The sequence below is a fragment of the Choloepus didactylus genome, chromosome 5, assembly GCF_015220235.1.
Source record: "Choloepus didactylus isolate mChoDid1 chromosome 5, mChoDid1.pri, whole genome shotgun sequence".
Lineage (NCBI taxonomy): Eukaryota > Metazoa > Chordata > Mammalia > Pilosa > Megalonychidae > Choloepus > Choloepus didactylus.
In genome coordinates, this window is record NC_051311.1 from 27,488,352 (window position 1) to 27,500,398 (window position 12,047).

At 38.5% G+C, this 12,047-nt stretch overlaps 1 long non-coding RNA gene across 1 annotated transcript in view; it reads right to left on the reverse strand.

Moving 5' to 3' along the window:
• Positions 1–6,574: 6,574 nt before the first annotated feature.
• The window catches only part of LOC119533850, a 41,715-nt gene continuing 36,242 nt past the window's right edge, over positions 6,575–12,047 (reverse strand). Inside the window, exon 4 of the long non-coding RNA XR_005216907.1 lies at positions 6,575–6,734. This is a non-coding gene — a long non-coding RNA (uncharacterized LOC119533850). The remainder of the gene's footprint in view (positions 6,735–12,047) is intronic.

Sequence of the window (12,047 nt, forward strand, 5' to 3'; positions counted from 1 at the left end):
TCATATATGGCCCCGTCTCTCTAGCTAAGCCAACTGAGTGGGGGAACTCACTGCCCACCCGCCCCCGCCCCCATGTGGGATCTGACTACCCAGGGGTGTAAATCTCCCTGGCAATGCTGGATCCGACTCCCAGGGATGAATCTGAACCTGACATCGTGGGATTAAGAACATCTTGACCAAAAGGGGGATGCGAAATGAAATGAAATGAAGTTTCAATGGCTGAGAAATTCCAAATGGAGTTGAGAGGTCACTCTAGAGGGCATTCTTATGCACTATGTAGATAACCCTTTTTAGGTTTCAATGCATTGTAATTGGAATAGCTAGAAGTAAATACCTGAAACTTAACAAACTGCAACCCAGTAGCTTTGACTCTTGAAGACGATTGTATAGCAATGTAGCTTACAAGAGGTGACAGTGTGATTGTGAAAGCCTTATGGATCACACTCCCTTTATCCAGTGTATGGATGGATGAGTAGAAAAATGAGGACAAAAAACTAAATGAAAAATAGGGTGGAAGGGGGAGGTGTTTTGGGTGTTCTTCTTTACTTTTATTTTTTATTCTTATTTTCCCTTTTTCTGGTACAAGGAAAATGTTCAAAAAATAGATTGGGGTGATGAATGGACAACTGATTGTACACTTTGGATGACTGTATAGTATGTGAATGTATCTCAATAAAATTGAATTTAAAAAAATCCCCCTTGAGGGACTGGAGGAAAATGTGGAAATATTAAGCTTACCCATGTACCCACCTGTAGAATTCCTTATATTCTTGTAAGCACTGGGGACTAAAAATTTAGTAGGCCAAACCCTTAATCTTGGGGCTTGCCCTCATGAAGCTTGTTGCAAAGGAGAACAATGCAAAGGAGAGGCTAAGCCTACTTATAATTGTGCCTAAGAGTCACCCCCTAGAGAACCTGTTTTTGCTCAGATGTGGCCTCTCTCTCTAAACCAATTTGGCAGGTGGATGTGCTGCCCTCCCCTCAATGTGGGATATGACTCCCAGGGGTGTAAATCTCCTTGGCAACGTGGACATGACTCCTGGGGATGAGCCTGGCCCTGGTATCATGGGATTGAGAAAGCCTTCTTGACCAAAAGGGTGAAGAGAAATGAAACAAAGTTTCAGTGGCTGATAGATTTCAAATGGAGTCAAGAGGTCATTCTGGAGGTTATTCTTATGCATTATATAGATACCCCTTTTTAATTTTTAGTGTATTAGAATAGCTAGAAGGAAATACCTGAAACTGTTGAAGTGCAATCCAATAGTCTTGATTCTTGAAGATGACTGTATAACTATATAGCTTATATGGTGTGACCATGAGATTGTGAAAACCTTGTATCTCACACTTCCTTTATCCAGTGTATGGACAGATAAGTAAAATAATGGGGACAAAAAAGCAAATGAATAGCTGGGGATGGTGGAGATGGGATGTTTTAGGTATTCTTTTTTTACTTTTATATTTATATTTATTATTATTATTATTATTATTATTGTTTGGAGTAATGAATATGTCCAAAAATTGACTGTCATGATGAAAGCGCAACTATATGATGATACTGTGAAAAACTGATTGTACACTCTGAATGATGGGTATGTGACCATACCTCAATAAAACTGCAGGAAAATGAAATGGGCAAAAGACTTGAACAGACATCTCTCCAAAGAAGATACACAAATGGCCAAAAAAGCACAGGAAAAGATGCTCAACATCATTAGCCATCAGGGAAATGCCAACCAAACCACAATATACCATTTCACACCCATTAGCATGGCTGCTATTGCAAAAAAAAAGGAAAGTAAATGTTGGAGAGGATGTGGAGAAATTGGAACACTCATTCACTGCTGGTGGGAATGTAAAATGATGCAGCTGCTGTGGAAGACGGTTTGGCAGCTCCTCAGAAAGCTAAGTATAGAGCTACCATATTACCCAGCAGTACCACTACTAGGTATACACTCAAAAGAGTTGAAAGTAGGGACTCAGACAGATATTTGCACAGTGATGTTCATAGCAGCTTTATTCATAATTGCCAAAAGATGGAAGCAATCCAGTGTCCATCAACTGATGAACAGATAAACAAAATGTGGTATCTACCTACAGTGGAATATTATTCAGCTGTAAAAAGGAATGAAATCCTGATACATGTGACAACATGGATGAAGCTTGACCGTAATAAGCCAAACACAATAGGACAAAAATTGTATAATCTCATTGTTTTGAAATAATTAGAATAATGAAACTCATAGAATCAGAATCTAGATTATAGGGTACCGGGGGACGGGTTGGGGACAGGAAAGAGGAATTTAAGGCTTAAAATATACCAAATTTCTATTTGGAATGATTGAAATGCTTTGGTAGTGGATGGTGGTGACGACAGCACAACATTGTAAATGCAATTAAAAGCACTGAAATATATATCTGAATATGATTAACAGGGGAGACATTAGATTGTATATATAGTTACAGAATAAAACATTTTTTAAAAAAATTCATGGAACCACACTAAACAGTGAACCTTAAGTTAAACCATGGATTTTAATTAATAGTATAATTATAAAATGTGCTATCATGGATTGTATCAAACGTTCCACACCAGTGCAAGGTGTTAGTGGTGGTGTGGTATATGGGAATCCTGTATTAATCCCACAACTTCTCTAATAAGAAAATTTTTTAATTATTGTATTTAACATTTAATTTTTTATCTTGTTATTCAGAGGTTGTTGCATGAATATAAAGCCAAAAAATTATAGACAAATCAGCATTCATTTCTCAGCACATCTGAGTTACAATTCAAGTTAAACTTTGTGACTCCATAAACTCAGAGCTTAATTTACTAAATTAGTCAGTAAATTAGTGAGTTATCATTTTAATATAGAGCCCAGCCCTTAAGGGGTGAGAGACAAGGTCTGGAATGACTAAGGAAATCCTTTAGGGAACAATGCACGCAGCTCAGGCATTACATAATTTATGATCTCACTCAGACTCTGTCCCTCTTCTTGTGGCAAGCAGGCTTCTGAAAAGTGTAGAAATGTTTCTTACAACCAAATTATATGAGTGTGAGTTGGCTCACTCTTTAAAGAAATGCTGATAGAGCACATCTGAAAAGTAATGTGGATCTTCTTTCTCTTTACTTTCTATACTCCCTGGGTTTATCTATTTGGTTATTTTGTGTTTTCACATGTGAAATTTACCTCAGAGAGATTTGCCAGGATTTCTCTCTCCCTGTCAGCTGACAGTCTAATGAGAAGCTTGATTGTTGATACCAAAAAAATTACATTTCATAGACACACTTTGAACTAGAAGATTACCAATAACGCTTAGCTAGAAATAAATTCTATGAATTTAGGAGTCCCCAGGGTCAGTGGTTCCATACATAATTTTTCTTCATGACCTAGTCATGGGTGAACTCTATAGTCATCAAAGGAAACTATGGGATACCCCTATAAAGAAAACAAAAATCAAAGTCCTCTCTTCACATGTTTCAGATCTGACCATTGTCCTTTTTTATGCATTGCAGATTAGGGGTATCTGGAAAATTGGTAAAATGATGACTTACCAAGTGGTAAACAGAAACTCAGGCATATCACTCTGGTAACCACTAACCCCCAACCCTCCCACCACCACCACCACATACACAAATAAAAAGGCCCTCATTCATTTATTTAATAATAGCCACAATTTTATAACTAGAGATTCCTTTTCTTAGCTTCAACTTGACTGTTCATTAGTGGGGATACAAATTTTCTCATGATTAGTCAATCAAATGATAAAGCAAACATGTCTATCAGATGCCTTTTTTTAAAATTCAGTTTTATTGAGATATATTCACATACATACTATCATCCATGGTGTACAATCAACTGTTCACAGTACCATCATATAGTTGTGCACTCATCACCCCAATCTATTTTTTGAACATTTTCCTTACCAGAAAAAGTAAAACTAAGAATAAAAATAAAAGTAAAAAAGAACACCCAAATCATGCCCCCACACCCTATTTTTCATTTAGTTTCTGTCCTCATTTTTCTACTCATCCATATCAGATGTCTTTTTGAGAGCAGGTTTTGATGGGACGAGTTGGAAAGAGTATGAAACTTTAGGTACCTGGGTGGTAATGGAAGGTGGAGGATTTAGTGTGGAAGAGGAGAAATGCAGGAAAACTGGACGTTAAAAACGAACTTCAAAATGTTAGCATAGTTTAGCTTCTGCCTTTTGAGAATTCAGAATAAACTAAGAGGGCTATGAATGATTACAAATCTTCTTAAAGAATTAGAAAGGGTAGCATGCACAAAGTTCACAACTTAACTGTACGATGGGTAACATATGATAGGGAATGGTTGAAATGAAAACTGTTGGGAGTCAATTCTTTCTGGGTCTCCCATTTCTGCACATCTTGTGAACAGAAGCACTGACCGCCTTTGTTCCAGATTATCTTTTCAAGAATGTTTATATAATAAACAGCCTTGGAAAATACAGTGTCTCCCTCTGGAGGAAAGAGCAGGTTTGTTCACTATCCAGCAACCTAAAGATAATATCTCCCTCTGGTGCAAACATTTGGGTACCCTAAGCTCAGGGTTCGTCTCCTCCAATACACTCCACTGCAGGAGCAGATGTCACCTGGCCCTCTTCAAAACACCACCCGGGAACTGGGGCTCAGGGAAGCAGCACAGTGCTAATACTCTGGTATTGCTGTGAGTAGTAAACTCTCCCTCATCTTTGACCCAGGAGTCTCACATCTTCTGAAAGCATCCATGAAATTGTGACAGCTGATCTTGCTATCTTGCAACTCAGACCCTTCATCTGTCTTGACAGGACCATGATAATTTAGGGTACATATTAAGGGCTTTGTGCTGAGTAAAAAGAATTCATTTTCCAGAGATACTGGGAATATCTCTATTAATAATTTTCCAAAAACTTTAGGACATTTGCTTTGATTCTGTCAGGGTCACATTTTAGATACTGCTCCTTTCCTAGACTCCAGGAATCAATAATTCTTTGAGAAACAATAGATGGAATTCCTTTAAGGACATGTAAAACATTATTAAGTTTGAGGATAACTTTTGCTTTCCAAGAAACTATTTTGCTTTACCCAAGATTTAAGTTTGGGCTTATGTTTCATTTATCTTCTGCTGAGTAACAACTACCCCAAACTTTGTGATATAAAAAAATAACCACTTACTTTGCTCAGTAGTTCAGTGGCTCTGGAATTTGGACACGGCATAGCAGGAATGTTTCATCCTGCCTGTAATATTGGCTGGGAAGACTCAAACATCTGGGGTTGACTTGAAAGACTGGGGGACGGAATCATTCAGAGCTGCCTTCATTCATGTACCTCCTGCCTGGTCTGGGATGACACAGAGCCAGGGCTCAACTGATCCTCTTGACTTTTCACATGGCTTGGGCTTCTCACAGCATGGCAGCTGGGTTCCGAGGGGCAGTACCTCAAGAGGGAGCTTCCTGAGAGGCATCATTCCAGGAGAATCAGGAAAAAGCTGCAGGGCAATTTATGATCTAAACTTCCCATTCACATGGTGTCACTTCCATTAGATTCTACTGGTCAGCACAGTCACAAGCCTGCTCCGATTAAAGGGGAGAGGACAAAAATCCCAACTCTTAATGGGAGGACTAGCAAACGATTTGTGGTCATATTTTAAAAACAGGCCACAACTTACTTAATAGTAAATTCTCTTGGAATATTAGATTTTGTATTTATCTCCTTTACCTTAGTATGGTAGGAAAGATGGAGACAGAGATTTTAAATCCTTATGACCAATGCCAATTGAGACACAATCATAAATCATGATATTAAGTCATCATCAGACATTTGCACCTTAGCAATGATAGTGTTTGCAGAAATTTAGCAAGGTAGTCACAATTTCTAATGCAAGGCAGGTAACTTTTGATGGGTCTTCCAGAGAAGGGGAAGGGAGAGTGCAGGGTGCAGGCTGGGGTTCCTCCCAGGGGCAACTTTCCTTGCATGGATGTTCCTCGGGCAGCTCAGAAAGGAAAATTCCAAGAAAGAAGTGCTAGAAGTCACAATAACCTACTTCAAAACTGTGTCTGTGATTGATCCTGGAATAAATCAAGTTGCCTTGCATTCTTGGACTAAAAATCTGCAAACGTTAAGAGAATGGTATTTCTTCCGTCTGGAAAATAAAATCATAAATCCTGATCATACATGTTAATTGACCCACAAGAAATTCAGAAGCATTTTCTTTTGGCTTGGTATGTTGGAGCTTCTGGCTTAGATGAGTATTCCAGGAAGAAACTGCTTTTCAAGGAATCCTGATTATTCAAAAAGAGGGGGAAAAAAACAAGGTCCAAGCCTCTTTTTTGATTGATGAGGAAACTGACTACCAGTAAGCGGACAGTCTCTTAGAACCTGTTCCAGTGTTCTTTTACTTCCCTTGCTAGTCCCTGTTACCTATAAGATGAGGGAGATGGAGATCTCACGCAACCAGAAATTATTGTGTGGCTGTTAAGTTTACAAGTTGAAATTTTTACTTTTCAGTAAAAGCTGTGTTGGATATAGGTAGGTTGATTGGGGAGGGAGACTAACTAAAACTTTGTGCTACCAAGATCAAGGTGAAAAGTTTAAAGCTTAACATGTAGCTTACGGTCAGCAGAAGAAGCTGTCGTCTAAAGATAATCCAGAGTCTCTTCTCTCCTCAAGTACTTTCCTCCATTAGTTATAAAATTTTTTCTTTACTCTCTCCCTTGGGTTAAATCCTTGGAAGCTGATAGAAAAAGCCAAAAGGAAAATATCACCTAGGTGGTTTGCCACATTCAACCATGATCACCCAGTGACCACTTAATGTTTAATACTTTGTTGGATTAAAGCTTGCCTAGCAGAGCAACATTTGGAATTTGGGGAGAGGGCTGAGAATGGTTAAGTTTTCTGAGAGATGGAGATAGAGAGAGATAGAGATAGAGAGAGAGATAGAGATAGAGACAGACAGATAGATAGATAGATAGATAGATAGACAGATAGATAAAGTGTCAGCGAGTCAGAGTCCAGTGTAGGAAGAGGCAGGCTAGGCTGGTCACAGTGGAAGACCTTGAGCAGATGGTGAGAAAACCAAGGATAAAGAAAGAGCAGCTTTTAGGTGAGCTAGAGCAGAACCATTCACTGTAACACCACCACCACTAGTAATATGTAACATTTACGGACTGCTTATGCCATGCTTGGAACGGTTCTAAATTATCTCTGTGTTTCATCTCATTTAATCTTAACAATAGCCTATGTCAATGACATTAATATTATCTTCATTTTGCAGGCAAAAACCTCTGCCTTCTACAAGTTAAATAATTTGTGCAAGGTTACACAAAAGGACAAGCTAGTGTCAGAACTGAAATCCAGGTTTATGCTCTTGATGACTATTCTGCACCGCCAAAATTCAGAGTGGAGTGGAGAAAGGAGACTGGAAAAGAGGTAATGGTAACTTAAACTCAATTAGTCTTCCTATTGCCGGCTCTGTAAATTATTGTCTCCCAGAAAAAAACCTCCATAAATGCTCTCGATGGCATTCCAAATTACAGCCAATGCCAAAAGGAGGACAAGGTAAAGAAGTGCATTGGCATAGTGTAAATCCATCTCTGCTACTAGCAAAATGTATTTAAACTCCAGGTGCAGCATCAGATCCTTGGTTTCATTTAATAGATGGATGGAACTTTGTATGTCACCCTCGAAGTTTATCAGAGAATGTGATAAAGCCAGTTTGGGACTAGGGAACAAGAAATTTTCAAAGACCAACTACCATATCCACTGCCTGCATAGTTTCCAGAGTTGCATTCCAACTACCCAAACTTCTTCTGGATACTGGTCTGAGAGATATAAATTTCAGAGTAATTGCTTGTACTTCTCGGTCTTTTGCCCTTAACTCTTCTCCCTGCCAGGATTACCACAGGAGGCTCCTGCTCTGCATGGAGCATGCATTTAGAGTCTGAACTGAGTTTGGGTTGTAAGAGCAGATAGAAAACATTAAAAAAAATTTTTAATGTCTGCCTATACTGGAGATAAATAAAATGTGAGCTTGTGAGAAGGTCTTCATCAGGTCCTAATTCTATTTTCTTGTGCAAAGCAGCAGGAGTTCTTAGTTAGAGGAAGATCACAAAAAGAAGTGGGAAGGTTCACTATTAGCAGTAAATGAGGTTTTCAGAAAAAAGGTTTCATATGGGTCCAAATCTCTTAATTTTGTAAAAAATCAGGAGTAGGAAGATTTTGCTGGAAATACCTGAGTAATTATCTCAATTTCATTTCAGTTTCAAACACTGAATTTATGACCAAAGGGAAAATGTTGGAGGAAAAAGGGAATCTATTTTGATTTTCAACTATAACAGAAACAATTCTGACGTTCTGAGCAGATGGTGTGGAGACGCTATTGGCTTCAGCCCATATCCTCTCAACATTCACCGTTCCAGTACATGTCTACCGCAAGCAATTGCGACCCTCTCCCATGTCTTTGGTGAGGAGTTATTTTTCCAGGAGCAGTCAATGAAGAATGGGAATTGGAAGATACGTGCCTTGGCTTTCACATCCCTTGGATAGGACAATTCTGAGGAATGTTTTATATTATCTCCGAGAGCTCCCCAGCAGGATTGAGCCTCAGTTGCCCATAGCAATGATCTGCTTGTTAAATACACCCTTCTCTTCCTTACCTCAATTCCCCAAACCCGGACCTGTGCTTCCTGGGATCATGTCCCAAATAAACCACTTCCACTGAAATTCTTGCTCAGAGTCTGCTCTGATGGAACTAATCAGAGACAAAGTGTTCATTCACTAGCCCTAGCATACACTTACCTATTGAGTACTTACTCTGTATGAAAACAGTGGGTCTTAGGTTTATTTATTTCTACTCTTTTCAAATGAATGAACAAATGAAAGAATGAATAAAGGAATGAAAGGTGTCTTTTTGTACGAAAGGCGTCTTAAGGAGCTGACACCTTTGCATTTATTTTGTTGACTATTTCCATGAAAAGAGAACTAAGCAGATGGAAACCATAGTTACTTGTGATCAATATAGGAAAAAAAGCTGCAATTTCCTACTGATAGAGCCAAGAATGGTGTTGAGAAGCAGTGCCTGCTGTTTGGTTCACTGGCTTTCGGTTTTGCAGCATTTTCGTTGCTCCGTGATGCCAGGTGAACTGTTTAAAATATAAAAGAAAATCCACCAGTTGGTGGAAAAGAATCCAAAAAGGTAAATGTTAGAGTTCTCAACCTTTCTCCAATGGATTTTGATGCACAGCATTATCTGCTTTTATGTGATGGAGCTATTTTCCTGTGATAAAAAGTGATGCCTTAAACTACTGAAAAAACCTGAGAACTGTAATATTTTTGTTAAGGCATGACACAGATAAAATGAACAAATCTTAAGTATATAACTCAATGAGCTTTACACACACAGACACCCACATTCCCAGGTAACCAACACCTAGATCAAAATACAGAACGTTTTTAACATGTCAGGAGATTACTCAGTGACTTTTCCCAGCCAATATTCCCATCCCAGAGGTGATAACTATTGTGACTTCTGTCACCAGAGATTAGCCCTCAAACTTTGTATAATTGGGATCTTCCTTTGTAGTCTTCTGTGTCTGGTTTCCTCCCCTCATCATTATGTATATGACATTCATTATGTTGTTGTGTGTATCAGTAGTTTGTACTATTTTTATTGCCATTTAGTGTTCCAATATATAAGTACAATTTATTATCCATTCTGCTGTTGACAGATATTTGAATTGCTTTTATTTTTTGTCTATTATGAATAAAACTTCTAAGAGTATTTTTGTATATGTATTATAGGGACATATGCACTTACTTATCTTAGGTATATATACCTAGGAGTGGAATCATTTGATCATCAGGTAGACATATGAACAGCTTTTAATAGCTATTGCTAAACAGCTACCAGCAAATAGTGTGAGTTCTAATAGCTCCATATCCTTGCCATGTCAGTCTTGGTACTGTCAGTCTTTTTAATTTTAGCCATTCCTTTAGGTGTATAGGGAATTTCTCTAGTAAATAATAATAATTACATTTAGCATACTTTTTTATGGTTATTGGCCATTTGGATATCCTCTTTTGAAAGTACCTTTTAAAATTTCAGATAAAATATTATTGTATAATATTATTTCATAAGCAAAGATGGTCCCCAGCAAATGTAATTTTTAAAGTTGAAAGCATGCTGAAGCACATCTCATTTTTAAAAACCCTTAGCTAAAATATTTCAAAATGAATTTCCTTACTCAAAAATATTCCTGTGAAAATTCTTGGGGCAATAAGTTGACCTAAATTTTGTAATGAAAGTCCTGTCCTGTTCTAAATAATTATAAATGCTAATTACTGGGTTCCATATCAGTGAGAGTTTGAGTGAAAATGATGCCTAATGGACTCAGCCCTGGTATGAGAGTTATAGAATCTTTGGTTCTAGCCCTGGTTTTGTCATTAGATTGCTCTGTGATTTTGGCCAAGCCACCTGGACTTCCAGAATGCCAGATTATCCATCTTTAAAATTTCACAGAGCATCGTTATAACGTTTTACTTACCAGATACCCCATCAGGAGGGGGTGCCTATTTCTCCGGGTAGGATTTATGAGCTCTCCGACCAATAGTCCAAGGCAGACGTGATACTGTGGCTATTGCAGACATAGCCCTCAACTGGCCTGGTAGCTTCTGTTGCCTGTGTTTTGGAAGCCAACCATCATGTAAGCTGGGTGACCACCCTGACACCGCCACGCTCAGAGAAGCTCGCAGACATTGAGAGGACATGGAAGATGAGCAGCCACGTGGAGAAAAAGCATCAAGGCACCAGACCTACTAGTGAAAAAGCCATCTTGGAAGTGGATCCTACAGCCCCAGCTGCCCCAGCTAATGCCATGAAGTTCAGAGAACAACCAATTGAGTCCTTGAAGTCCTGACACACAGAATCATGTGCAAAATAAAACAGGTGCTTTAAGCTATATGGTTTATAATAGTTTGTTACATAGCAATAGAGAACCAAAATGGTCATATTTGGGGATGGAGGGGATGGGGGAGAAAGACTACCTGTCTGCTTTTCTAAGCTCTGAATGAGCTAAACAAAGTTCCCAATTTGATGGAGCTTATATTCTAGAAAATTAATTAGGATTTCTAGTTTAGGGTCCAACTATATTTCTACTGTTTTAATTTTCATCTTAAATTACTTTAAATGATGTAAGTTTCAGAGGTAGGTGCACTACAGAAGTTAAGAGTGTGATCTCTGGAATCAGACTGCCTAGGTTTAAATCTTGGCTCCCCCACTTACAAGCTGTGAGGCCTGGCACAAGTTACTTAACTTCTCTGTGTAACTTTCCTCATCTGTAAAGTGAAAATAATAATAGCATTTACCTCATGGGGGATTTAAAATATTCATACACATATAAAGCAAAGTACTTAGAATAGTGACAAGTACATAGTGGCATTTAATAAATGGTACTCATGTAAGTTAATTGCTTTCATGAGGTTGTGATCACATATCAGTTGGGGCTGCAGCCAACTAAAGTCCTCCCGGGCTAGACATACAAGATGGCTCAGTCACGCCGCTGCCGGTTGCTGTCTGGGAGCACACCTGGGGCTGCTGAGCAGAGCATTCAAACCTGACCCCTCCAACATGGTGGCCTCAGGATAGTCAGACTTCTTACATGGCTGCTGGCTTCCCTCCAGTGAGTGTCCCAAGAGAACCAGGTGAAAGTTCCATGATGGCCTCACATTTAATAAATGAAAAATCTCATAGAGTTGATTTTCAAGGATGAATTAAGAGACTACTTAAAACTAAAGCTAAAATGAATTTCAATATCAAAATTATTTCATGAACTTTAACTTCAAAAGTAAAAATTTCATTTTTTTTTTATTTACCATAAAATTATATATTTTTTTCTGTTGAGCTCTAGGAAGGTCATCCAGACCTCTGTTGGATGGGTCGCTTCACTTGCGACTTATAATCTCATAAATGTTTGTAGGATGCGGAAGAGGACAAAAGCAACTGGATTTAGGTGGATTTGGTCATGGAAGAGGTGATTTTGAGTATTTTTAA